At 41.7% G+C, this 27,886-nt stretch overlaps 1 protein-coding gene across 31 annotated transcripts in view; it reads right to left on the reverse strand.

The window, feature by feature from the left end:
- Positions 1–27,886, reverse strand: part of LOC119128338 (receptor-type tyrosine-protein phosphatase delta-like) — a 198,862-nt gene that overhangs the window by 93,066 nt on the left and 77,910 nt on the right. For all 31 annotated transcript variants that reach the window (XM_037260618.1, XM_037260617.1, XM_037260615.1 and 28 more), the window contains exons 7-8: positions 26,655–26,698; positions 15,591–15,638 (exon numbers count right to left, since the gene is read on the reverse strand). The gene's annotated coding sequence lies outside the window, so the exon portion shown is untranslated. The remainder of the gene's footprint in view (positions 1–15,590; positions 15,639–26,654; positions 26,699–27,886) is intronic.

Consider the following 27,886-nt stretch of genomic DNA (forward strand, 5'->3'; position numbering starts at 1 on the left):
GCCACGAGAGCAAATGGAACAAAAGCTCCAGTTGGCCGGGTCACACTGTGATTTACCTCAGGGCTCTCGGCATGTTTTGCATGGACTGGGGTGGGTAATTTTGGGCTCCATTAGCGAGAGAGAAAGAGAGACGAGAGAGGTAGACGGAGACATTTTTTTTTGCCCGAGGTGAGCTGGCATTAGGGGGACACCCCCTCCCCCTCTATCCCATTCAGCCAGGAACGTTAATGGAGTTGAAGTGGGTCATCTTGAGTTAAATTGAAGCCGCTGCCAATGGAAGAGGCTTTGAAGCAACAACCATTTAGCAATTGCTGTAACGCTATGTGGCAACCTCAGAGTGGACCATCGGTCTTGCAAAGCTTACGTCAACATTTGCTGAACATCATTTATTTTCAGAGAGGATAATTTAAAATTAAAAAATAATTTAAAGCATTTTTTTTATATTTTTTTAAATATGCCATGTTTTTTTTTCTAAATATGCCCAAAATGTTTTTTTCCTAATTTGTCAGATTTTTTTTTAAATATGCCAAGGTTCCGGAATTACAGCACACTTTCCAAACTCCTAAAGCCGCTCACCAGAAATCTCGAGTTCCAGAAAGACGGTATTTTCATTTATCACTCATCAATTAATTTTCAGTCGCCAGTCATCTGTGCATCCAACAACACTGCTGCTCCGCTTAGCTTTTAGCGCTGACGCGTTTCTGTGTCGTCCAACCAATTTTTCAAAAGTACATCCTATTTAAATAATTGTAATAAAGAGCTCCCTTCTGAGTTTTATGTTTTCCGAATACCTCTCTTTAGCCAACAGGTCTCCTTAACGGCACAAGTGTCCTTCCCTTGCCCTTTTTTTCTATGGGCAAAAGTCATTAGCGAAAGGGTTAAAAGACACGTCGGACAACCGTATGTTTCCATAATTACCTTGCTCTGGTGTCACGATGCGGACAGAAAGCTTTCTGCTAAAACGCCACGGTGGCGTTTCAATTACGCCGCCTCTTGTTGCTCGGCCCGGCGAACATTGGAAAGCGGCGGAAGGTGACAAAAGGTGACGATGTTATCGCGGCGCCTAGCGTAACGTGGGGTCGTTGTTATCACGCAGTAGTCAGGACGCACGCGTAAAACGCTCCCGGTGGCTTTGACGCTTTAAATTACACGCAATTAAAATAAGACACCGCCACTTTAAATATGCCCTTGGGGATTTTTGAAGCGCTGTTTGGATCCGTGCAGCTTTGATACAACCCGATGGGATGCAAGACCACAAAATCAATGCGGACTTATTGTGCTACATGTTCTCACCCCCGCCCTTCTCGGGCTCACTTCTATTACACCGTGATTTAAAGTTGAGATTCTCCAGCCCAATTTGAAGTTATTACGGCCAACTGGAGTTAATGGATAAGACAAGCACCTTGCATTATTAATTAAGGAGATTGATTTGAGTCTTTGAAGCTTTTGCTCTCTCTCTCTCTCTCTCTCTCTCTCTCTCTCTCGCACACACAAACGTCGCCAGAAGGCTTGGCTTGAAGAAAGCAGGAGATTAAAACGATCCATTTAGTTTGCTCCTATGAAAATTCATTGGGTTAAAATCTTTCATTATTGTTTTTACACTCCTGTTTGTTTGTTTTTACAACTTCTTATTAAGGCCTGAACAGTTCTTGGAATTGCTTTGATTATTCTTCATTTGACAAATCCTTTTGGGGGGCCTCAACAATCCTCAAAACAGGATGGTTAACAACTCATTATACTCCAAACTAAATAAATATAAAAATAAAGCTTGAGTAAAAGCACACTTCCTTCCCCAGGTAATGACTTCTGTTGCTAACATTACGTTACGATATAAATAGTTCAGTAGTGTCAAGCAGAGGCTGCTGCATGCCAAAACGTATTTTATTTTTTTTGCCACCCCACCAAGGTCAGTAGGTCTCGGCTGGCTTCCTCCGGGAGGGCCGTGCATCATCCCGGGCTGAGTCATAAGTTGCCCACCGGTACGATGCATCACTCTCAGTTACACCACGCAGAGTATTTATTTGGAAGGCCACCCAACCAACGGCCCACGGGAGAGTCATCGTATGCAAATATGAGGGATGGACGCCCAGTTCACCTTGCCGTTGCGCCGCTGGGCCGACAGAGGGTCGTTTAGCCGGCCGGGAAGAGGCAACAGCGGGCAACCGTAACATTCTGCAGGTTTTGGGTTTTTTTTGCAGTCAGGGAAAAATGTTGGAAAAATTGTTTTCTAGTCTAAAAGATCTGCTAAAATTACATTAAATATTTTTTCCATGGTCAATCTACTGTATTTTTAATACTAATATTAAATATGACCCAAAGGGCTAAAAAGGGGACAAGTCCACTTTATATATTTTTTTGGGTCAAATAAAATAATTAATTCCCGTACACCACTGGTGTCAAACTCAAGGCCCGGGGGCCAAATCGGGCCCACCACATCATGTTACGTGGCCCACAAAGGCATATCATGTGTCATCTCAATGTTTCTTGTTAAAATACAAAAAATGTAAATTGTCTTTCTTTCTAATAACAGTTGGATATTGCAATACATTTTTGTTACAATCCCACTTTCAAAATAAATTAAAAACTATTTTGTACTGGATTCTGTTGTTTGTATTCTATCCTTTTCTATTTAAGTCCCACGAGGGAAACCATAATGACCATGTGGCCCGCAACAAAAATGAGTTTGACACCATATTTAATTGGTCACATGTACACACACAAATTAACTATAAAACTATATCAAATATTATGAAAGTCAGATTTTCCAATAGTAGCCAAATAAATCTATTTCTACTAGTTGTACTAATATTGACTAAAAGTTTTTTGATGTCCAAACACTGTGGCTCAGATTGACCCATGAACAAACAAATGTACCAGGAGGGTTAAGTGCAAGGAATTGGGCACAGATCCTAATAAAAGCACAAGAAATAAACCTCCAGGTTGTCTGCTGTTTTATGCGTTTCCTTGTCAGCGCATAAAAAAACAAGGAAAAAGAAGGTCTGACCTGTCACAGAGACTGATGCTACTGAGACAGATTGAGGAGATTTTATGCTCGGGTCAGAATGACCCGGGGGAAATGAAAACGAAGAGTGCTTCGAATTCGGCGAGTGAAACATTTGGATACAGGTCCGCTCACAAAGTACAGAGACGTGCGAGACTGCTATGTCACGTGCGAGAAAGGCATCGACGGAACATTTAGACATTTAGCGTGACAAGCCGCGGCAGATCTCTCTCGATGTCACACTGCGTGAATAAAGGACCTACGTGGTTCACATTTTTAAACTTGGGACGTGGCAGTGCAAACAGTAAAAAAAAAAAAAAAAAAAAGGCATTGACTATACAAAAGCAACACTCGGAACACGTAGCTTCGAATTATAACAGCCGCAAAATGAAACAGCAACTCGTCGCTATGACAACGATTATCTACTCACATTAAAGTCTAAAATGTGTGGCCTTGTATTAGCTTTGCTTGAATCTGGACCTTAATGTAACGGCCTGAATATGATTTTGGATCTGCTGAGGAGAATACTGTCATTTATGTTGCCATGACAACACCACATCACCCAGGCTAAAGGTTGGTAGACCAGCTCAGACAACAATAAATACTTCCCTTATTCAAGCCATATGTAAAAATCGGAACTACGACTGCCCTAGCTTGTGATAAGGATGCTAGCTAGCATGATGCTAGCTTGCACCATAACAACAAACACAAACAAAACAATCAAAAACATAACATGAATCGGCTCAAAATTTTATTGGACCACCCGGGACATTCCATTGTCGCGTAACGGTTCGTAAAATGTTTTGGCGGAGCGGGTTCTGACATTTGGCCATGTTCAGCTGGGAGAGGAAACGAAGGAAGGACTTGCTCAAGTGGAACGTGCCCAAAAACAATTAGCACAATTAAACCATAAAAGCTGGGGGGAAAAAAAAAGTTGAGGAAATGAAGTGTTAAGGAACATCTGAGGCCGCGACAAGCTGCTACGACGACAAAGTAGCAGCAGCAGATGCTTCTCGGGTGTTTGCAACAAAGCTCAATCTTCACTCCCTGCAGGGGGGAGGGGGAGGGGGGAAGCCTCTATATTTAGAGCCAATACTATTTAAATTCGTTTCCAAGATGGACCGCCTTCTCTTTTTCTCTGCGTCTTTCCCCATCAATGTGACAGTCACAGTTCCACGCTTTCCAAAAGTTTGCCGCCGTTGAGGTGACATTCTCGCGCGGGTCCACCACCACTCCTCGCAATTATGCTGCTCACTCCCACTCGCTCTTATTCTACCGCGGCGTATGCTGGGAACCTCCTGTGAATAGTTGCTTTTTAGACATGAAATTAAGGTGCAATTAAAATGGCTTACGCTGTGATTATGCTCATTTACATGATTTTTTTTTCATTTTTTTTTGCCTCTGCAATCACGACCACTTCTCAACATCCGCCACTAATATTTTGCACTAAACTTTGGATGATGTGCAAAATGATTTGCTAGTTTTTTTTTTTGCAAGTGAGACACACTGAGGTTTGATTCTTGTCATTTGGGAAAATGTGGACAGTTGAGGTGGGAGGTGATTCTGACATATACAGTAATCCCTCGTTTATCGCGAATAATTGGTTCCAAAAACCACCCGCGATAAGTGAAATCCGTACGGTTACCAACAAGAAGTACTGGGCAGGCTAACGAGTTAGCGGAAAGATGCTACTTCGCGATCGTGCTAACACGGACTTCTAAAGGAATGTAAACGAACATTTGGAGCAATACTACATTGTCCTAAAGGTTAGACACGTTTCCTCAATTTAGAAGTTTTATTTTGAATTTTAAATGTTTTTGTAATTTGGAAAAAAAATCTGCGATGTAGTGAAGCCGCGATAAACGAAACGCGAAGTAGCGAGGGATCACTGTAATTGGTTCAAGAAACAGCCCCATTCTTAATACAATTGAAATGATATAAACCAATGCTACTGACTCCCAAGAGCTCCGAGGACATTACAAAGACAACCGATGCTGTTATCTGATTGGACGGAAAACAAAATCTAACATCCACTTGTATTAGAAGCGCTAAACTCAAGAACATTTTGAAATGAGTCGTCAAGTTAAGCTCGGAAACGTAGATCAGTGAGAAAATCTTACTGGTCCGATCTGTCTGACAGGTGATGAAACCAGGATGTGTTGCAATTGAGGAAAGGTACCCTAACCCCACCTCACCCTCTCCTTCAACATCTGTCTGCGGCACAGCTGTTTCCCATTTCCCCTCGAGCGAGCAAAGCTGCCTTTGCCCGGCGGCTCGACGGAGCGTGGCGGGTGATATCGTGGAGGTGCGCTAGCATGGCAGCTTCTCGCCACTTGGCAAGCGACAAAGAAGTTGGATCAAGCGGGAGGAGGGGAAGGGGTGCATTGTAATTCATCAAGTTTCCAAGCGCACATGAAGAATGTCCCCGTGAATACCGACGGACGCACGGTCGCTACGTGCGAGGCGGTGACAGCTTCTATGAAAAACGGCCGTCTTCCGACAGAACCCGAGGGGATGAACGCGGCGTGCCGTGATGGATGCGTCGCCCCTTTGGCCTGGCCAAGCATTTACTTTATCACAACAAGTCTTCACGACACCAACGTGGAGCTCTTAAGGTCTTGGGGTGTCCCGTGCCTTGAAAGGGGCATATTGATTGAATAGTGAAACAGTCACTTATGACAAATGGAGCCCTAAATCAAATCGGGAGATAGATCGTCTGGCGGCGGTGTCATTAAGATGGCGTGATGGCCGGATTAATATGGTGATTAAATGAGGGTCGGCTACTATGTCAGCGAGTCGTCTCTGACAAGCCGACCCCCGCGTGGGCCGTAAACACTCTTCATCATCTTGCACTTTTCCAGTGTCTTATGAGGCGGGTTTCCTTTCCCATCGCATTTGGACCAACCTGGAAATTCTGCCGCGGAATTGTGCCGCTATCACCCATCAGATCGGAATAATATCATTTCATTTTTGATTTGCATGGCTGACTGACAGGGTACCCGGTGAAGATACCGTGTGTCACAATCCGGAAGAAAGCAAGGCATCTCAGAAAGATTCGGTTCTGCTTCGAGTTTGGAAAAGACCGATTTATACTCCAAAATCAAAACTACGGTAATTTCTGAATTATAAACCGCTACTTTTTGCACAAGCTTTGAACCCTGCCGTTTATAGTCCGTTACGGCTTATCTATAGATTTGTCAAGATTTTTACAATATTGTAAGATGATTTGTCTTGGTAATCCAGGTAATAGGAATTAGCACATTTCAATTAAAACACCTGCGGTTTATAGTCCGGTGAGGCTTATCTAGGATTTTCCGTTTTTTTTTTATCTGGTGCGGCTTATATTCAGGTGCGGCTTATAGTCCGGAAATTACAGTACTGTTTAAATGAAACTGGATCGTGGGCATACGGAATGTGATGCTTGATACTAAGCTTCACTGAAAATACCAGACCCAAAATCGGTACATATCTGAAGACTTAGGACCGATGTCATAATGACAGCCAATTAAGGTGAACCCAAAATGAATACATGATTGTCTTGACTGAAGACATTCCATTATAAGATGCCATGATGTGACGCAAGATTATTTTAATTGAAGACGGTCCACTGTAAAGATCCAAACTGCAAATGTTCTGCTTATTCAATCTCAAATTCCAGAACCAAAATATAGGACTTGTTTTTTCCAAACCAATGATGGCATCCAATGCTTTCAAAAGACTCTTAGATTTTTAGTGGGGCTAATAAAAATGCTCTTGGCTGGAAGGAAAGTGCAAACGTGGAGGGGAAAAAAAAATAAAAAAATCAGTGCTGCCAAGGCCAGCAGACAGTAGCGAGTACATTTGGCTCATTTTGTAAGCATGCGCTACGCTCGGGCGTGCGCGTGACCCCGGTGCTCCATATGCTCTCGAACATGGCGCGGCATCCACCGCGCTGTGGGCGCATGCCGCTTTGGCAGACCTCGAAGCCGCAAAGGTCTGCGGAGTGGACGCACGGTAGAAATGATCCCGATAACCTTCAATGCTCTTCTTGCTCGGTAATATTACGGTGCTGAATAGAAACAAAAGTTGCTGCGTAACAGATGCATGATGGGAATTTACAAAATTGCACATCAAGATGAGTTTGGTACTGTAATATCATAATTGATGTGACTTTACAATAAAATTAACAACTTAGCATGGGTAATAAATTCAATATACAGTAGATACGATTTCCAATTTCCAAGAAAATGAGGTCGTAAAACTGGACAATTACCGAAAAATTAGCGCTTTTAAAAAAAATGACATTAAAAGCAGTTCAAGTTTTATAGTAATGACTTTTGGAAATGATGAATATTATCATTAAGACAACGACGCAATTTGTGTCACAGTTAGCGACGCGGAAATCTTTCAAAGCATCTTTCAAAGCATCCATCGGCAGTTTGGCTCGATGATCTCCGGATGATTTGATGTGCGGAATAACGCCGTGGCGGCAGTATATTCATGCGTCAACCGTATCTTCCAAATGGCTTCCTAATTTGAGCAGACGGGTCCCACCATCAGGTCACCCGCCAGCATGCTGATCCATTTGAGCGGGAATAAAGCTGAAATCAATTTTCACTCTTTTGGGTTAGGTTGGGGAGAATGGTTGTGATGGGAGGAGGGGTCGTCGGTTTGAATGCTTCGCCTGTTTGTGCCCGCGGGAGCACTTACTCCACTTTTGCTGACCTCTTTGTCCTTTCCCACTACGAGCATATCGCTCTCGTTGAAATGATAACGGCTTTCCAATCTCTGGTCAACACTTTTTTTTTTTCCCAGTCAATTGTCCTCTCGGCACTTTTAGTGCTGGTTAGTATCGTATTTTTAGCACCTGGCCTGAGTTAAGTCACGGAAAGCCGAAGAAGTAAAATTCTTGACAAATGCGATGATATTTAGCTCATTTCAATTATGCTAGCACCAAGCAGGACTGGAAATGGGCACAGAATGCTTCGCTACGACTCAGCGCGTTAGCTAATGGTGTTTTCTTTGCTCGGGAAATGACATATAATATCATTAAATAGAGATACGCACAACAGAGTGTCTACAGATTCATCTTTTGGGGCACGTTGGTTCGGTTTGTGGGCGCCGAGTGGCTCCCTGACGACAGATCCAGATCATCATTTGGAAACATCCGCCGCTTGTTGCGTATTTTTAGGGATCTGTGGCTTTCTATACATTCTGGGCCTCCATTTAAAGTTAAAAAAAAAGTTAAAGGAGGAATGCTGAGTGGTCTACCACTGTGACCACAAACTATTCATGATTTAAATTGGCCATGGTATGAAAGTTCCAAAAGATCCCTAAACACAACTAAGACCGCCACCACTGACCAGAAAAAAAATTATTTCTATCATATAAGACGGCTGGTAAAGCGTTTCTAAGTATATTTAAGGCTTAAATTAAGTCAGCAGCTTTTTTTTTTTTTACGAACCGTTGTTTGTAACGATGATCTTCTGGATCCGGTACCAGATATCTTCATTAGGTCTATGTTCTTAAACATGAAGTTCCTTTCCAAGAGCGATTTCACACGGCGATGCACTCTCCCTAACATTTCTTTGACCTTATGCAAATGAAATGATGTAAAACACAACAATCCTTCAAGGACACCGGTTAAGACTCGCACGGAGACACAGCCAGCGAGACGTGACCTTAACGGCGTTTTAATTTCCACTCGGAGAATTTCATCTGCATGATTACCCGGACGCTTTAGTGTATGATCGGCTGCTTAGATTTTTTTTTTCGTGCGTCACTTTTGCCATTGCAGCACATTTGTCTAATGTACGTAATAAGTTTTTGGGGGGGTGGGGATTCAGGAAATCGTCATGTTGAATAAAATCGGAAACATTTTATAACTGTTGGAACAATACTCTCAGCAGTTGAGTGATTTGGAGTAATTGGCGCATTTAAGTTTCAACCTCACTCTGGCTGATGTCAAAACATGCCCACCTTGCGGATCCGATAAGACTTTATTTATTTAGATAATGATCGTATCGGCGAATGTTATTCGCAGATATCCTCTGACGGGGACACTTTGAAGAGGCCACGACCTTCAAAGTGTTTGCTGCCACTGCTTGCTAAGGGAAAGGGAAGCCGTTAGCTAAAATTAGCCAGCCACACGTCCCCTCCCGTCCGAAAGGATTCAATAATGGACTCCGGCTTTGTCAAAACAGCAGATTGATGGGAATCCTCAACGGGCCGGCGTTTGTGAAAGAGAGCAGCTCGAGAAAAGACGGATTACGTCCTCTTTGAAACAGCTAACCTCTGATTTCTGGTTTCTCTATACAAAAAAATCAAAAAAGGTCAAAGAAATCAAATGAAAGACAGGCAAAGCATTTTGTTTCTCATTTTTTCCAAAATCCTATTCAACCGTCGCCGCCTTATCTGCCATCCGCAGCCGACCGTGTGGCCCGAAAACCGCCTTAATGCGACAAGTGTACGATAAACTCCACAGATCAACTTTTTCGATAGTCGCCGAGGCCATAAACAAGCGGGGGCCTCTAATCTGATAATCCACCTATGAAAGATTAGGGCACGGGGAGTATTATTGTGTTGTCACTCTTGCTTACAGGGTCACCCGGGCTTTGGCTGGCGGGGTTAGACATCCCTCAGTGAACCCCACAATGGTGTCACATCTCAGCAGGTGAGCTGAGGTGATAAGACTGACTGTGAGATGCTCAGTGGACACACTGGAAGAGTCACAGGTACTAATGAGAAAGCAAACAAGGTCAAAGGATCCTTGGTAAAATTTCCTACTAGTGTACCAAGTCGATGATGGGTCAACTGTTGGACTCCAAGATGAGATTTTAGAGTTAATTTAGCATCTTTGCCTTTCATATGATGTGACTCAGGGGTGTCAAACTTATTTTTGTCACGGGCCGCATCATAGTCATAGTTTGCTTCAAAGGCCCATTAAAATTGTCAATCCAAATAAATGTATGAACGTCTCATATTGTATATATAGTATAGGCTACACAACAAACTGATGAATAACTATTTTTCAAAACAGACTAATAAAAACTGTTCAAATATTTTAAAATGAAATATTGAAATTAAATCAAATATTTAAAAATAAAAAATAAAAATTAAAAAATGAATTAATAAAAATTGCTAACAATATCTTTATTTTTTAAAAGTGAAAACAATTTGAAATTTTGGCATTGACATGAATTTGATGCACAATTTGTCTTCGTGGGCCACCTAAAATCATGTGGCGGGCCGTATCTGTATAATTTTAAAAAAAATGAATGGTAATAAAAATTGCTTACAATATCTCTATTTTTTAAAAGTAAAAACAATTTGAAATTTTAGAATTGACATTTGATGCACAATTTGTCTTCGCGGGCCGCCTAAAATGATGTGGCGGGCCGTATCTGGCCCCCGGGCCTTGACTTTAACACCTGTGATGTGACTGATGATACTATATTTTATCATTTAGCCCATCTGTAAGCATGTTTACCCGCGACTATCACTATGCATTGCATGATTTATCCTGGCTGGCTGGGATTAGGGTTTATCTAGAACACCGTTAACACAACCTGCCGCCCCCTTTTTATCTGGCATCCGACAAGACGTGTTTTTTTGGAATCAAACATCGCCCTGAACTGTGCGGAGGAAGCCAGCGCCACGCTGCACAGACTTCACGGGAAAATGACAAGACAGCATTAGTTTACAAAAGCAGCTGATTTCAATAGACCCATCTGGGTCGGATGGTGGGGGGGCACCCCAGGGCGCCGTCCTCTGCACACTAATAAATTGGTAATTCTTGACAATGAGAGCACAGTAATGACTTTTCATGCATTACAAATGGTATTTCTTTGAGCCTTGAGGACAGAATTGTTGTTCTTAAACTTTTAATTATATACTTCAGAATACAATAAAAACCTTTACCGAATGTTAATTGAAATAAATGAAAAAATAGTTTTTTTTGTTGCCAAATTTAGTCTGTCCTGGTCTTCCTTCTTCCGTTAGATAATCTCGCTCATATTGTGCTACATTTGACAGAATCTATTACCGCGGGAAAAATATTGCGCAAACAGTACATGTTCCAAAAACTGCCCTTAGCACTAATCCTTTCAGTTCCTATTCACATTAATGGAGTTATTTTGGACTCTCAAACACTCCCATCATTCAACAATGCAAATAGAACGTACCCAGTTGTCCCGTAAAATACATTATTTTAATAGCCTCATTACATTTTCACTGCTCGCTTTCATTGCCCCGTCTGATTTACGCTGCCGTCGTTTTAGCGCCGGTTGCCGTCCTGCCAAATATCAAGGGTCAACCTGGGGCGCGGCATCTCGGACCTTTAACTCCCGACGTAAATTTCATCAAGGTGAGCAAAAGTGTTTACCCCACGTTAATTTAGCCCGGTTGCTGTTCCGTAAAATGAGCAAAGATAATACTGACCTTAACATGCTCTTCTGCACATAGAGGTAATTGCTAAGGCTCCGGGATCAATCAATATTGACTCGCCATGTTTTTCTTTTTTTCGTAGTTGTTATTTAAACAGCATCCTTCTCAGGAGCTGAAAAAAGTGGTTTCAGATGGATAAAGAACATATCCCTAATAGTTTAACCTTTATCCGTCAATATGACGACTTATCCGTACGTTTATAGATTGCGGTCGGTCAGCTACGATACTAGCTAGCTCGTCTTTAATCGCGCAACGTCAGCCATTGCTGTGCTTTGTTTTCCAATTGGTAAACATTACAAGTAAGTGACACAAATTTCCCGGGTGTTTGTGTAACTTTTTAACACCAAGCCGAGAGCGTTTTGGACCTCTTATTTCAAGTATGGCGCGTGGTCCAAACGGACTCGGTCCTCCGTTTAATTTTTCAACAAAGACTCGGCAGACATTTCCATCTCCACTTGATAAATCTCACCGTCTTCCTTCTGCTCCTTGCCACAGCCGAGTCATTTATTTTCTATTTCTCCCAGCTATATTTCCAAGTTATTATTTCTTTTTTTTTTTCTGATCGCACCTGACAAAAAGATGCCATGAGGGATGATAAGAAGTCTGAAACCTTTGCACTGTGAAACAGGATTTACCTTTTTCTTATTATTTGTAAAGACTAAAATAGACGCTTGTCACGTCATCTTTTTTTTTCTACAGTATGTTAATGACGATGAAACATTATGACGGATGCAAACACAAATGTGTCTCCGCCCCCTGCGGGAAAGATCACGAAGATGGCCTGACTGACGTTTCTATTTATAGTTTTTTCCAAACCAACAAAACCCTGATTGTGTCACTCAGACCTACTTTTGTAGCCGTCGGCGTAGCATTTATCATTCATATGCTTCAAAATGCAAGATTGCGAGGATCCTTTTTTCTTTTTTTTTTAAAGATCACGGCGATTTGCAAAGCTTTTAAATGAGGTGTGGAGTTGAGCGATGGGTAGCCGCATCCTTCCGGCTATTCAGCGAGGGGCTTTAATTTGAGTTTTAGAAGATTTCTTTGGGAGACATTGTTCGGCTAATGCGAATGGGACGGGCGGACGGGAGCTTAATGTTGATGAGGTGTTAATATCTAATATCAAAAGCAGATAAAAGCCTTATTAGCCCCCGTGGTCTGGCTGGAGTAGGAACTCATTACATGGAAGAGATGGAACGCAGATGGAGGACTACGACGACTGAAGGGCTTTGTCACACGACTCGCACGTCCTTAAGCTTACTGACGGGGTCAACTTCATTTTGGGACTAAAATGCCGAGGGTTTAGCCAAGTCGACATTGTTTGAGGGATCTAATTCGGACTTCCATAGACGGCAACATCGGGGGGATTACACTGTCTCAAGCCGGAGGCGCTTTTATAATCGCTTGTCAGTTTCGGAGTTTGCGCGCCGGGCGCAGCTTGGGTGGTTTCGAAAGGTCTTTGGTTCAATCCAATGTTGGCCAGATTAGTTTTCTGCGTTGCTTTTTGTGAGACTGTTTCTCTGCCGAGTGAGTTTGAATGTTTTCCTTGAGGCTTTCACAGTAAAGAGTTGGAAAATAAGAAGGGGGGGGGGTGTTGAAGTGAAGCAATATCGGAATGACTGTGTTGTTGATGGTTTGTAATTAAGGGAACAGAATCTCTGTCGAAGCTGGAGCAGCAGTAAATTGACTGTACAGTGAAACCTCTACTTACGAACGTTTAAATTTATGAACTTTTCGAGATACGGAGACTCAAGATTTTTTTAGCCTCCTCTTAAGAATGAAATTCCGAACCCGAATAAAAAGACTGGTGAGGTGACTGAGTCATTTATTTTTGTCTCTACACTTCGTTCAGCCACTTCCTGTGTTAGCATACTGAATTGACAAGTTCTCCCGTAGTTTGTCCGAAGTTTTTGATGTAATCTTTGGGGAAAAAAAATTAGCTTCTACTTACAAACTTTTCTATCGACGAACCTGATCACGGAACAAATCAAATTCGTAAGTAGATGTTTAACTGTAGTATGTAATATTAGGTTTGGCGCTATCTTTAACGTGTAGCAAAGTTACCATAAAGTTACGGTTTTGCAATCTCGCTGAAGGTTTAACGGCTCATAATTATCTGGTGGACCAGCCCGGTCCAATACCATCATAAAAGTCCAGTGTCAAAAACAGAATGTTGTATTCCAGGCAGCCGTGTTAAGCCTCAACATTAACTGTCTTGGCTTCTTGAGGCTTAATGGTTTTGGGCAAATGCTGGCAGTATAATAAATGCAAGGCTAGGTGCGAAAGCACAAAGTAAGCACGCCATTTGCTGATCAATGCGTCGGTCTCAAAAAGAATGAACTCCGGGCTCGCCCATTGAGCGACAACATCAATAGCAAAAGCGCTCGCTTTAAACAAGCGGCCAAACGCCGTCGGGATCCGGCCATGCATCCCATTGATTTCAATTCAAGCCGACGCCAATCCCCGTAGCGTTTAGACATTTAATTCCCTTTATGGCAAAGTCATTACACGGCATGTCATTAAGCCATTCTGGCACCGACCGACTCGGTGTTTAAGTACCGGCCAAGATGGCTTTGACCCGCGTTGACCTTTAGCTTCCCGAAACACACGCCGGCACAAAAAGGACCGTCCCCATTTCTACGGGGAGCTTTTCCAAAGTGCAGTTTATTACGGCTAGAAATTCATCCTGGCTAGAAATTGACATTCATAAAGTGTTCAGACTCTGTGGACACTGTGACTTCATTAGGAAGAAGCACGCAGACTGCACTTTGATGATGTCCCGATGTTGACCAATCATTTGAGTCATTAAGCCTCAGAGTCGATTGGCTCGCCTGCACTGTCAGCACTGCTTGTCGAAATAGACAATTATCTCCAATACGAAGCAGGACAAACCACTGAGTGCACTTTGCATTTACTTAAGAACCAGGGCTGAGTTGTCCACAAATGGATTGCGACAATCAAAAGCCGGATCGAGTAGGAAAATCGAGACAAGATCATCGAGAAGACCCTGCGTCCTGTTTAGGCGTCAAAATGGTCGCTTCCCCCAAATAACTTTTCATGTCTTTACGATCCAAACACAAATCCCGCTGTGTCCCACCCTTGAACATAATCGCCAATTTTGATATTTCCAAAAACTTGTGCAGATGTTAATCAAAGTCAAGGCTTAATCCCGAGTGCTGATAAGATACTTCCACTTTTAACAGGCTCGTTTAAGCACAAGGGGGAAGGGGGGGAGGGGGCTGGCTCGATCAGGTGAAATGAAGAGGAACTGATTGCTTATGGTGATTATACTGATTACATTTTAAATTTAAAAACTTTGCCCCCCTCGCAGAGCATAATCCTTTGCAGTTACGCAGTCAATGACATCGCAATCTCCGTAAATGCCAAGGCCGAACGAACGCACGCGTCGGCCGGCGTATCTTAGAAAATGTCGAACTATTTTCTCCCAGGGGAAAGCGGTTTTTTTCAAAGTGCCGCATCAGCATTAATCCGTCAGCGATGAATAAAACAATCATGTCGTGTAGACGCGACCTTCTCTTCTTCGGACTGTGAGCGGAATCAAACATCACGGAGGCTTGTTCTCCAGCCGGCACATAAATGACATTGGCAAATCGGTGGCGTTGGAAATTTGCATGAAATGCAGCGCCGCATTTGCATATCAGGGGGTAGGGGAGGCGGAGTCTTGTGAGGGTGACTTGGAACATGGAGGCTTTACAATTGCGCCTTTTACAAGACAAGACAGATCATGACATGGCAGATATTGTGTTCAGGACCGACGACATGAGCTAACAAGCAAGAAGTGAAAGAAAGAGTAAAAATGTCTCCCATTAGTTCTGCTAGCACAAGCCGACCTCCCGACTAGCGTGCCGTGAAAGATCATCAGTGCCACGGGAAATGATTCAATGCCGTCTGAATATTATTTACTACAAATAATGAGTCTTTATCTATGCCGGTGACGTGTAGTGACAGGCAGAGAATTAAAAGCTCTTCCACTAGATGGCGCAATTAAGCTGTGTATGCAATTCATACAACAGAATCAAAACACACCCCAGGCTGTTCCTACTGAGTATAAATCTCATGTCTTAACCAAGCTCCACTCAAAGACCATTTCGCTGTAAAGATAACGGGAAGAAATAGTGTGTGCATTAAAAAAAAAAAAGCTTACCTTGGGGCGTTGGGTGTGAAAGTCAAGGAACATTCTCTCTGCTTAGACCTGCGGCAGAGGAGGGGAAACGGGTGTCACTCATGATTAGAAGGTAGAGCAATTACAGAACAGCCTTCTTTACCCTGACAGTGATTGATCAATGAGGAACTCCCGTAATAAAGACAAGGGCTCGAGGGCTCCCACCAGTAAATTGGCAAAGGTAAGAAGTGGGAATATGTTTGCCAAGGTAATCCCAGACACGGTCCGGAAACTGTTCTAAAATTACCAGACAGGCGACTTGCGCAATCCTGCCTGAAACCAAGGACGGAGAATTTTACATAATGTTCTTTTGTTACCTGTAAGGACTTCACACTTGTCTCAAAATGGTGTGAACTCAAGTGCTACTTCAGCTCGAGCTACCAACCGATGAGGAAATGGAGGGCTCTTCACAAGTCACTTGTACTCTCGTATAACCTTCTCAAAGATGGAATACATTTTTTTTTTTTTTTTCAAGGAGTGGAGGTCACCAGAAGACTATCCTAGGTCAAATCTCCACCAATGTTCCCTGTTTGAGAAGTTGTCATCGTTCCTGGTGTACGTTACTTCTCTGGAATCGGGAGTCACTGTCCTGAGTCATGATGATAACAGCAGTATTGAAGTTCAGTGTCATCTATGTCAAGTTTGAGAAATTGTTGAGAAGTTGTCATCGTTCTGGGTATACTTGATTTCTCTAGAATCGCTAGCTGAGTGTAGCTATACATAACTGTCCTGAGCCATGTTAAGCTAAATGGCGGTATTGAAGGTTCGAGTGTCAAGTTTAACTTCATTGTTTGAGAGGTTGCTTAGAAGTTATCGTTTTGGGTATACTTAATTTTTCTGGAATTGCTAGCTGAGCTATACGTAACTGTCCTGAGCCATATTTAATTTTTCTGGAATCGCCAGGTAGCTATGGATACTGTTAAGCTAAACAGCAGTATTGAAGTTCCATGTCAGAAGTTTAACTTTAATGTTTGAGAAGTTGTTCCCAAGTTTTCATTGTCTCGGGTGTTCTAGATTTCACATCGTCCTATGCCACGTTAAGCTAAACTGCAGTTTTGAACTTCCGTTTCGCCTTTCGTGTGGTTGCCACGGAAACCATCAGAAGTGAAGTATTCAATGAGATGGCTGCAACATTACATGTTTCCATAAAGTGGCACGTTGTGACGTTTTATTTGTTCCCTCCTTTTACTATCCGGACTCATTGTGGACTCCGGGGGAGAACTGTCAGTGTTGATCCTGTGCATTCCCAAACCAATAATACAGCTTATTTAGCCTTCACGGCTGCCGATGACCTTTTTCCATTTTGCCGTCCCCCTCCCTTGGAACAGCATCTCTCTACGACGGCGAGTGGCTGTGGCCGGGGTGAAGTTAATGATTTGATGTTAACTGCGAGATGGGTCCTTGGGAGCGTCAACAGTTGAAAAGAGCGAGCGTTTGGCTGGCGGCCTTGCTTGCTTCAGCACTTTGAGGCGCAGGTTTTAAGAGCTCGCCCTTTTCTTTTCCCCCGGAATTAGCCCACAGGAGGGAAAGCTTGAAGAGGGGGTGAGGGTTGGGGATTGCACAGCCATTCATCACATTAATGAGTCATGTCAGTTTATTTACAAAAAAAGGGGCTATTTTTCGCCCGCCCCAACCCCCCCCCTCCTTTGGAAGTATTCACAATCACGATGCTGCGTTGTGATAATGTTGGCTGGAGTTAATTGAAAAAGGCAATACAGGAACTAATCTACAGTGGTGCAGGTAGCCAGCTGTGTCTGGCTGATTGCAATGGCGCGCTGGTTGGCTTCGGGTGCATTGTGACACAGAAGGAGCACATTTGCTTGGATTTTGGGGATGGAGAGACTCGGCCAGGCGGGCTCCAATCATTAGCACATGGGCGAGCTTTAAAGGCCAGAGGCGACTTGTTTGTTACACCTGTGCTCCCTCGCAACCAGCTGTGCCTGATGTGGGCTGGATGGATTCGCCCCCGAGACCCCCCCCAACCGAGAAAAATTGCATTTTGGGGGCTGAGTTTCCAACGGCCCGAAATGTTTTATGACAATTTAATATATATATTTATATATTTATATATTTATACATCTATCTATCTATCTATCTATCTATCTATCTATCTATCTATCTATCTATCTATCTATCTATCTATCTATCTATCTATCTATCTATCTATCTATCTACACAATTAAAAACATTAAAATAATAATTTATATATATATATATATATATATACACACACACACACACACACACATATATATATATATAAACATTAAAATAATTATATATAATATATATATATATTTTATAAATAAATAAAAAAAGATATAAATGAACAAATAAATAAATAAATATATACACACATACATATAACAAAAATTCTTTGATTTCAATGTGTTTTTTTTTGGTAATGTTAATTTATGCTCAGTTGAGTATGAAGAGTCCAGTAAAACAGAAGAGAGGGAAGCAAACGTTTTTTTTTTTTTGAACTACAAAAAGGTTTTGAAGCTATTTGATGGTGATGAATACCTTTACCGACAGCGACAACAACGAGAGCCAGACGTTCTTACTGTATATATATAGCACTGCTGTCAGTGAGGGTACAGTGGAGATGAAGCCGAGAGTGAGATGAGTGATGCTTTTTATCGCAAAGAATTGCGCATTAAAGCAGAGAAAATGGCAAAATATCTCTAATGTTTGATGTTCTTGCACTAGATTTGCTAGATCTCACTCAAATTTACTGTTGAAAAAAAAAATCTGTAATTGTGGCACCCCCCCTACCCGCCACCACTGACGATTCCAAAGCTGTGATCTGATTTAAGACACAATAGACTGATGAATCACAGAATAGGATGAGTCACTATTTATTTACCTCGTCTAATTGGAAATGTCCGTCACGGGGCGGCAAAGCGCATCCTCTCTCGAGCCATTATCCCGCCGCCTTGATCCCTTGCAGGTATTTCACGGTGAGTGATGTACTGTGTGTCAATGGGGAGCTTTTTGAAGGCATTTTTTTTTCCCATATATATACAGAAATGGCGAGGAGCCGGAAAGATGCAGAGGTCTGCAGGTTAATCATTGTTTTGTTTGCTTCCACGCTTGCAGAAAAGTCATCTGCTTTCAGGTCCGATATTTGACGCGGCCCACGGTGACTTTATGATTACGCCGTCAGCCGCTTGGCTTCAAAGCGTCGTGATTAGCAGAAGCTGTCGCCCGCCGCCGCCGCCGCCTTTGAGCCGGCCGGCCGGCCTTCGAGCTTAACGCCCCCCCCAGTGGGTTGTCGTTAGCTTCTGTCTTGTCTCGACGCTTTTGTTTCCAGGACGTCTTGAGAAATACGAAAAAAAATGACTCGGTTTCGGGGAGGCGGTCCTGTCTTATGCAAATGAGCCACTGCTGATCCCGCCTCCTTCTATTGTGGGTTGTGCCAACGTGAGAACAGCTGGAGCTAGTGTGTGCTAATTTACTCAGCTCACTTCCGCTTTACGCAATTCCTTTGAGTTGAAAACGTGACGATGAAATAAAAAAAGCTATTTAATAGAACAAGGGCAAATCCCGTCGGTCTATTTATTGTAACTATTGGAAAAGTCCGCAAGTTCCCGACGAACGCTTTCACATTGTTTTCACATGCAGAGAGAGCGAGTGAGAACGGAAAAGCATTTCACGCATTGCTCAAGGTCCTTTTGGATACTCCCCATCCCACATCTCCCTGCACAATTAATTTTATCTTTGGGGTATTATCAAGAGGGAGCCTGGCAAAGCAGCATGACAGAAAAAGCGTCCAGAACCCCCGAGGCTCAGGGTGGGGGGATTAATCTGTTTGACAAGATCTCTCTCAAATGATTTTGCCTTGGCTTTGCTTCCGTTAGATGTTTGCCACTCGCCGGCGTGTCTGAGGGGGCGAAGGAAAAAGCACGGGCGAGCAACGTACGAGCCACTTAGCGCTGTAGAAACGCAAAGGCGGAATTTGCCTCCTTGAGGGCCTGCGATGGAATTTGTCATCATGAAGAGTGTCACCCAATGGAGAAAAGATGACGGAGATTATTTAGATTCACATGTAGAAGTGAGACGTAAAGTACATGCACAGTACATATACACACTACTAAGTACTACTAAGTACTACTACTACAAAATCACGTGCCAAAAGTTTGTAAAGTTTATTAAAGTGTTTATTATTTATTATTATTATTATTTATTTATTATTAAGATGATTTATTATTATGGATTTTTTTGGGTCATCAAAAGTATAATTTTATCATTGCTAGTAATTCATAGAAGAAACGTTATAAAAAAATATTCTACAGTGACGGCGTGTTAGTAAAAAAAAAAAAAAAATTCCATTGACCTAACCTTGCGGTGCTAAGCGAGCGTTAGCGTTACGATAGCAAACCATACGGTCGGATTAATGAATTCCTTCTGAAACAGGTTAGCCTCATTCCACCAGTTTGCGCCGCTATTGGCACCCAGCAGACGTTTGACGCATTATCCGACACGTGGAGAATTAATCAAAGTAATGATTGAATCGTTTTCTCAAGCGCAATTCATTAAACATGTCAATGAACTCATCTTGAGCAGCTGTCCTTGCCTCACCGCTTAATCACTGGCGAGAATTAGCGTGCGGCGGATGCAAAGCACGTGCGCTAATCTCCGCAAAGTGCATTGTTTACAAACAGTAATTAATACTGCAGCGTGTTTTCACGCAATCAGTGACTGCAGTGCACTTGGGGGACTAGCGGGGGAGAGTCGGGTCGCTTCCGCCGCACTCGCCACGGCTTGTTAACAACCGAGACGGAGTGCTGACATTAAAGCGCCCGTGGTTTCCGTGGTTTATGGCCGCCCAAACAGGCTGACAAGAAAGAACTGTGGGAGAAAACTTGCTAATTCGACACAATCTGAAAATACACAAGGTGAAATAACTGGAGGTGGCAAAAGAAATCTTAAAAAAAGGACTGATTCAACTTCTTGTGGAAAAAGTACATTAATTCAGTCACTGCTGTGCAGGCCAACTCGAATCCAACCATTAACTACCACTGATGCATATATTTGTCAAATTTGTTTTTCAAATTTCACTTTGGAAGTCACAAATGTTCAGCTCTAGTCAGCATTGCTCACAGCATGCTTAAAAACATCCTTTTACAGTCTTGTTTTGTAGAAATACTTGCATTGTTTCTTTACACAAAACCCCATTTTCTCCGCTTTTTGGTCTGAAACTGGTGTTTTTGGTCCATTAAAATGCAGATTTTTTTTTCCTGATGCAAGAAGATAATCTAGTTTTTTTTCTTTTAGTTTTCTAAATTTGGTGTTTGCTTATATTGTCACAGAACAGAATATTCAGAATAAAATATAAATGTTTTTTCCTCATGCAAAAAAAATAAGCTAAATTTGGTGTTTGCTTATATTGTCATAGAACAGAATATTCAGAGTAGAATATAAATATTTGTCTTCCTCATGCATAAAGATAAGCTAGTATCTTAATTGTATCTTTCTAAATTTGGTGTTGGCTTATATTATCATAGAACAAAATATTCTGTTGGTCTGTTGGTTTGTCAAAATAATCAATATGAGGAGCTCTGCATTTTATACAACAACAATGTTGATCAAATAAAATGGGGAAAAAAGCCTACTAAACACCAGAGAGTGTTTGTGCGAATGATCTGGGGGAGGGCTTCATCCAAAATGGCTATTCCACAATGGCCTAAATCACACGTGTGGCGTTCATGGTCCATGAAGCCCGACATAGGAGGCATCTATTTTGGGTGACATCTGTCACTAGGCAACAGAGTGCACGCAATATAGCATTAATATAACAGTAATTACATATAAGAGGTTCCTTTATCATTAGATTGGGGGAAGTGGGGAGGGGGGGGGGGGGCGTGAATCTGCATTTAAAAAGGGGAAATTAGCATATTCATCATGGCTTTAATATCTTGAACAAGTATTTTATATTTCAGGATAATGAGGTAACTTTTTCCCTTATGATCTGAAGCTTTGAAGGAAAAACAAGATTTCTTTTGTTTTATGTTTATGCTTGTAACACAAATCAAGTGTATCTCAAATCATTTTTTCCTATTGGAATGAATGGAAACTGTATTAATATGTTCTAGCCTTTCTCTCTAAAGAACAATTATAAACGTTGCAATGGGCTAAAAGGCATTCCCGTTATGCTTTACGACGTAAAAATGACACAATTGTGAAAAATTTGTGAGTTCAGTCACTCGTATCTCAAAGCATCACTGAACAAGGGTGAGCTACCACATTCTAAGTCTTAGATTCTAAGACACAGTTTTGGATCAGAACGCACAAAGAATGCCACTGGATTGTTGCAAAATTGGATAGACAGCTAAAAAAAAAAACATTATTTTTTTTATATAAATATTTTTTTTTTTGCAGTTGTCAAGAATTTTCCGCCTTTCCAGTATAATTGTCAGCAAAGTGAGCCCATTCACACGAGTGTTACCCAAATCCATTTGAGTCGCTTTTAATGAGCTTTTTAAAGGTCCACTTCAGGTGTTCAAAGCGGTTCATGCACCTTTCAGCTCGAATATTACAATAACACAAAAAAATGGCTTCCACCTCCGATAGTTGCTCTGATCCGCCTTTCCGAGAAGCACGGTGTATTTTGAGAAAAGAAAAGAGCTCGGTTAAAAGGTTAATATCAGACAGGCAGAACAATTCCGTGCTATTGCAGCGGCGCCTTCTTTTTCCTTTTCTTTTGGTACTGGCGATCATTTCCGTGCACACCTGCACGGAGTCATGGTGCTGTCTCGCTCGCGCCCCTCCCCCCTCGGTGTACAAGCGGTGGCAGAGTCATCCATCCAGACCCGCAGACCATGAAATTAGGTTAAGACGTAAGGCTGTGAATGACACAGGTGCGGATACAAATGAGAACATCGGAATGAAAAAGCACGGCTCCGAGACAGCTGATTCGCCGCTCGTTCCAGGCTCCTCGGAAATTACATTTCACAGCTTCTCGTTATTTTATTAAGCACACTTCTTTCTGTTGTTTATTAAGAGTCGAGCCAAGGTATTAGCATGCGAGAGTTTTAGCTCAAAATCCAATTGGGGGAAGCAAAAGTCCCTAACGGTTCTCTGTATTCGTGTGTTTTAGTTTGTAATTAAAATCAAATGGGCAGTTTTGTCTGTCGAGATCGTAGTCTATCGTAAATAAATGGCACGATTACACATCAGGGACTTTTAATTGTCTTTGTTTCTCTTTTGAGGCTGGACAGAAACGTTATTGACCTAGCAAGGCGGGTGACTGTTGCGAATTGCTTCTGCTGATGGTTTAATTTCCAGGGAACATGGGAGTGCCACAGGGCCCCATATTAGCTCCACTGTCTGTCTGTTTATGTTTCTATATATACACATATAAATCTATATTACACATATACTGTATGTATATAAATAAATAAATAAATGTTGCTTTATGTATGTATGCATTTACCTTTTTATTGAATTGAATCATGATCATTTTCACTTATTATTCATTATGGTTATTTTCTTTGGGTTTTGTGGGGGTTTTTTGTATATATTGAATTATATTTGCTTAATTACAATACATTTAACAACATGTTGCTCACACTTTCCACTCGAACAGATTATTAGCTTTGTTTCAATTCATTGCAAGCGTCAGATTAGAATATGTGAATTTCTTAGCCTTGTCAAAGATCTTGTGCTTGTTTACCTGTCAACGAATGTGAATTGACTTGAATTTTAAGTGGAGATTTTTTTTTCCTACAAGCATTTCTACTCAGAGTTTTTTTGTTCTTGACACGTTTTTGTTGTTTGCGCGGTCTCGCTGCTATTGTCTAAGCAAGCCATCGCTTTTACTACGGCAGGTGATGCAACAGCAGCCGTAGTTGTGCTTTTCTATCTTGTCAGTTCTGTTTGTTCATGACGCTCAAGCTCACCGCACTTGGCCCGCGTTTAACAGCTGTTATTATGTGGCTGCCAAAATGCAATCGACTTTTTCTTTTTTTTTTTTTTTGCAAGTGTTCTTATTTTTCCTCAGCTTGACACCCAGACACTCTTTGGCCACTTTCTGTGACTGTAATGTGCAAAAGGGAGAAAAATGTGCGGTTGCCGCCTCATCGGCTGTCTTTTACAGTTGTTTACTGCGCAAAGCACCAGCCGCGCTGCTTTGTACTGGCTCTGGGAAAATGGACACTTTTGACATTTCACAGCGGGAATGCTTGCAAAGTGTTCATTCCCACTTTGACATGTGACGAGTAACTGCAGTCCACTTTCACTTGGCCATTACTGCTAAAAATGCTTCCATTGTACTCGAATGGAAAAATTCAAAGAGAGATTTGGCAGCTTGAAGAGTTTATTAGATATTTTTGTGATCTATTTTCCCTCTATGGCACATTTCATATATTGACCGCCATGCACCGACATACAAATTTTGGCAATGCCTTGAAGTGGCTGGGCATTGTACGATGGCGACAGCGCTGTATTTGTTCGGTGTGATTTCAGACTTTTCTAATCTTAACTACCGTAATTTTCGGACTATAAGTCGCGGTTTTTTTCATAGTTTGGGTGGGGGGGGCGACTTATACTCAGGAGCGACTTATATACATATATATGTTTTTTTTCACTTTTTTGGGCATTTTATGGCTGGTGCGACTTATACTCCGGTGCGACTTATAGTCCGAAAATTACGGTAAATGGGCCTTGCTTCAAAGTTGGGATAGCCTTGTAAGGGATTCCTGCATTTTCCTACTAGAAAATATATATTTTTTAAAAAATCATATTTATTTATTTATTTAAAAAATGGTTGACTTCCTGTTCAATTTAATGAATCCTTCAGGAATTTCTGATTTCCTGTTCAATTTAATGAGTCCTTCAGAATTTATTGTGGGTCCCGCTGTCCACCGGATTTCAAGTAAATTGGTGAAGCTGGTATAAATAAATAAAAACAGGGGTTGCGAGTGAGTTTTGGGCCTGGTTGGGGGGGGGTATCGCATTTTGAACCCCCTTAAATATGCATAATTTTTCATTAGGAATCACAACCTTGCAAATACTTAGCTCAGCTTCAAATAACACTGATCATCAGCACGTTTTAATCAGAGATATTTTTTGATTGTGGTTTAAAAACGTTTTTTTTCTAGCACAGAGATGATGTTTTCATTTTTTGCTTTTAAATTTGACCAATCACATCTAGAGTAATGCGGATTTTTAATTTATAGCTATGACATTGCAGAGAAAAAAAATTGTAGGTCTTAATTTATAAATATTACTCTTATATTTATTATAGGCTCTTTATATGCTGGATAGCAATCCTTTAAGAAATCAGTCCGGTTTCTATTGTGCTTCTTGAACAAAGCGTCTTCTGACCCGTGTCAATATGAACTTCATTTTAGCACTGGCGAGCATTTGAATATGACCAATATGATCCGTATTGTGCACTTCATTGACTGAACGATTTCATATCCGGTCAGAATTGGGAATGAAGCTGCTCTTTTCAATTTATGCAAAGCGTCTGGCCATTTTGCTTCGGCGAGCTCTCGCTGGCGGCGGCCGCGGCAAATGTGAAACACGGCGAACCACCTGGCTTGCGGCTCACTCAAGGAAAAAGAGTATTGATCTGCCAAAGTGAGCGACCATCTCACACTCAGCATCTTTGTACGTTCGCTGTCCCTGAATGGGAATTGCTCATTTCACCCGCTTGAGTCGCATTTCAGACACGTGGCCGTCAAACCCGCTCGGTGCTATTTGCGTCACGCTAAACGATAAATAACGGCGTCGTTTTGGCGAGCTGGTTTCTCTCCCTGTCCCCCGGCCAAGGACACACGAGTATAAAAAGTCTGAAATCACAAACGGTTAGATTCCTAACGGTTTGGGCCTTGCCAGCTAGCAATGTGTCAGCAAGAGCTAATTTGGTGTTGCCCAACAGATGCTCTGAGTATGGACAATATCCGTGGCCAAGAACTCTGTCATTCAAGACTGCATTGATTCTAAACATATTGTAAAAGTACATGTGTTTCATTCTTCAAAAATGGTCAGATTGATTTTTTATTTAACTTTTAGGTTATCCGCCCTCAAACATCTCCTGTTGGTCCAAAATGCTGCCGCTCGCCTCTTAACTGCAACACATAAGAGGGAGCACATAACTAACTTGTCTTTAAAGCTCCACTGTTGGGCAACTTGAATGTTTAAAATCTCTAAATAAACGTGGAAATTTTTTGTTGTTAAATGATGGCCTCATTTTATGGGGATAATCACAAATAACGGTACGGGAATAGCAATAAACTGAAATGTAATCGATATTTCGATTTTGGCTGCTTTGATAACCATTGCTTTTTATTTTTTCGAGTATTTTCTTATTTTACTTTCTCACTGTCCTTTAAAGTTGCATTTAAAATTGCGTTTAAGGATTTAAGGAATTTTTCTCAAAATTACAATCCCGAGCTCCCCAGGTTAGCCCGCTAAATCCAAAAACAAGATCACAAGATGAAATAAGATATGATAGCTGCTTATTCCACAAATTGTGGCTATAGCAGAATCAAAATATGAGTGGCTTGAATTTCATTTCAAGAATAAAGTATTCAAAATGCAAGGATGACTGGAAATGAGTTGATTTGGTTTTAAAATCAGCCAATCGTTGCTTTATTTTACCGTCTTTTCGATCTCAATCGAAATAATACCGAGTTAACACGATGATACGCGAATTGGCAGCCTCATCCGTCACGTGTTTCTCCCGCCCCGTCTTACTACTCATAGACCGTCCCGCCTACTTTGCCAGCGCCGCCGCTCCATGACAGTCTCATCACACTCCATCAATCAGGCTCGCCAGGCCCGCCAAGTCCCAGTCTGGTCCCATCAGTGCCAGTCAGTCTCCCGCTGCCTTCGCAGTCACTTTGCCAGATGTAGTCTACTACTCCCCCCTCCCTCCCCAACCGGATTCTCGCTCAAGTTGTAGTCCAGACGCGACTCGCTTGATTTGATATCACTTGACATTTTTCACTTGGCCCCTTCACGTGGAAGACTTACAAAAAAAAAAAAAAAAAAAAGGAGGTGATGCGCGGCGTGAAATTGAAGCGAAGGCGTCCTTACCTGCCGCGGGCCTCATGTCGTGGCGGACGTCTCCGGGAAGAGAACTGCGTAAACAAGGGAGACAGACGGCAAGAGTGTGGAGATGAATGGCTTCATCAGCGCCTCTTGTTACCTGATCGCTTTGGGTTTGCAAGCTGCAAACTACGGCAAAAGTCTCCTTCAGGCAATTTTATTGACTTGCTTTGGGTGATTACAGTTTGTTTTTTTTCCCTTCGAGCCATTTTCTTGACTCATCTTGTAATAAGTGATTAGCAGAGACTCCGAACAAAAAATGGACAAATTTGCTGTGGGTGCAAAAGCATAGATTGACTCCAGTGTAAACATATTTGTTTTTAATCCGCATTGAGTGAGCTTTAATTTGACTCGGCTATTGTTTAAAATGTTTTTTTTAATTGTTTTTTTCTTTTCAAACAGCAGAGTCAAATGAGACGATTATGAAAGTGGTCATTTTAGTATTCCCGGGCCAAAGTGTTAATTCCAAGTCAATTTTCTGTGTGAATGTCATCTGCTGATGGAAATTCGCAGAGAGAAGAAAAAAAGCAAGCAGGCTGAATATTAAGTTTCTGGTGACTCCCAGACCAGCGGCATGCCGAGATGCTTTTTTTCCAGTTTTGTTTGGAAATACAATAACGAAAGAAAAGACTGTGTTGTATCTGCCGATCTGTACATGTGGCGCATGCAGCAGACCACATGGCCCAACACAACGACTTCACCAAACCTTTGATTGTGCGCACATAGAACAATGCTAATCTGTGCTAAGAATGCATCTTTTTTTTAGCTTTTGGCTAAGCTAGTTTCCAAGTCATGGCCAAAGTAACTCAGCATGTAAATTAGCTGCACTGGTAGATCAGAGGAAATACGGTGTGCAACGGTTTAGCATGTTTTGAGCTTCTGCTACTTTACCACAAGAAGCTAACTCACAATTATTTGAATAATCAAGGAATGCTTTTCCAAAGGGAACATTTTTTATTTTGTCTTGTCCACCACAAAACTAATCAGTGACTACAGAAAATTTCGAGTTTTTAGAAATTTAGATTGAAAACGTTATCCAAACTATTTATCTATTATGAAAAACAATAATCGATTACTTTGATAATTAATTTTCGATTAATCGGCGCACCTCTTATTACCACCAATACTTCCTTGACACCAATTGCTATTTAGACAGTGACCTCTTGTGTCATCTTTAAGTACAAATAGCGTGGAGTCGGTTTAAAAACAAATACATCAAT

Source organism: Syngnathus acus, chromosome 10 (assembly GCF_901709675.1).
Source record: "Syngnathus acus chromosome 10, fSynAcu1.2, whole genome shotgun sequence".
Taxonomy (NCBI): domain Eukaryota; kingdom Metazoa; phylum Chordata; class Actinopteri; order Syngnathiformes; family Syngnathidae; genus Syngnathus; species Syngnathus acus.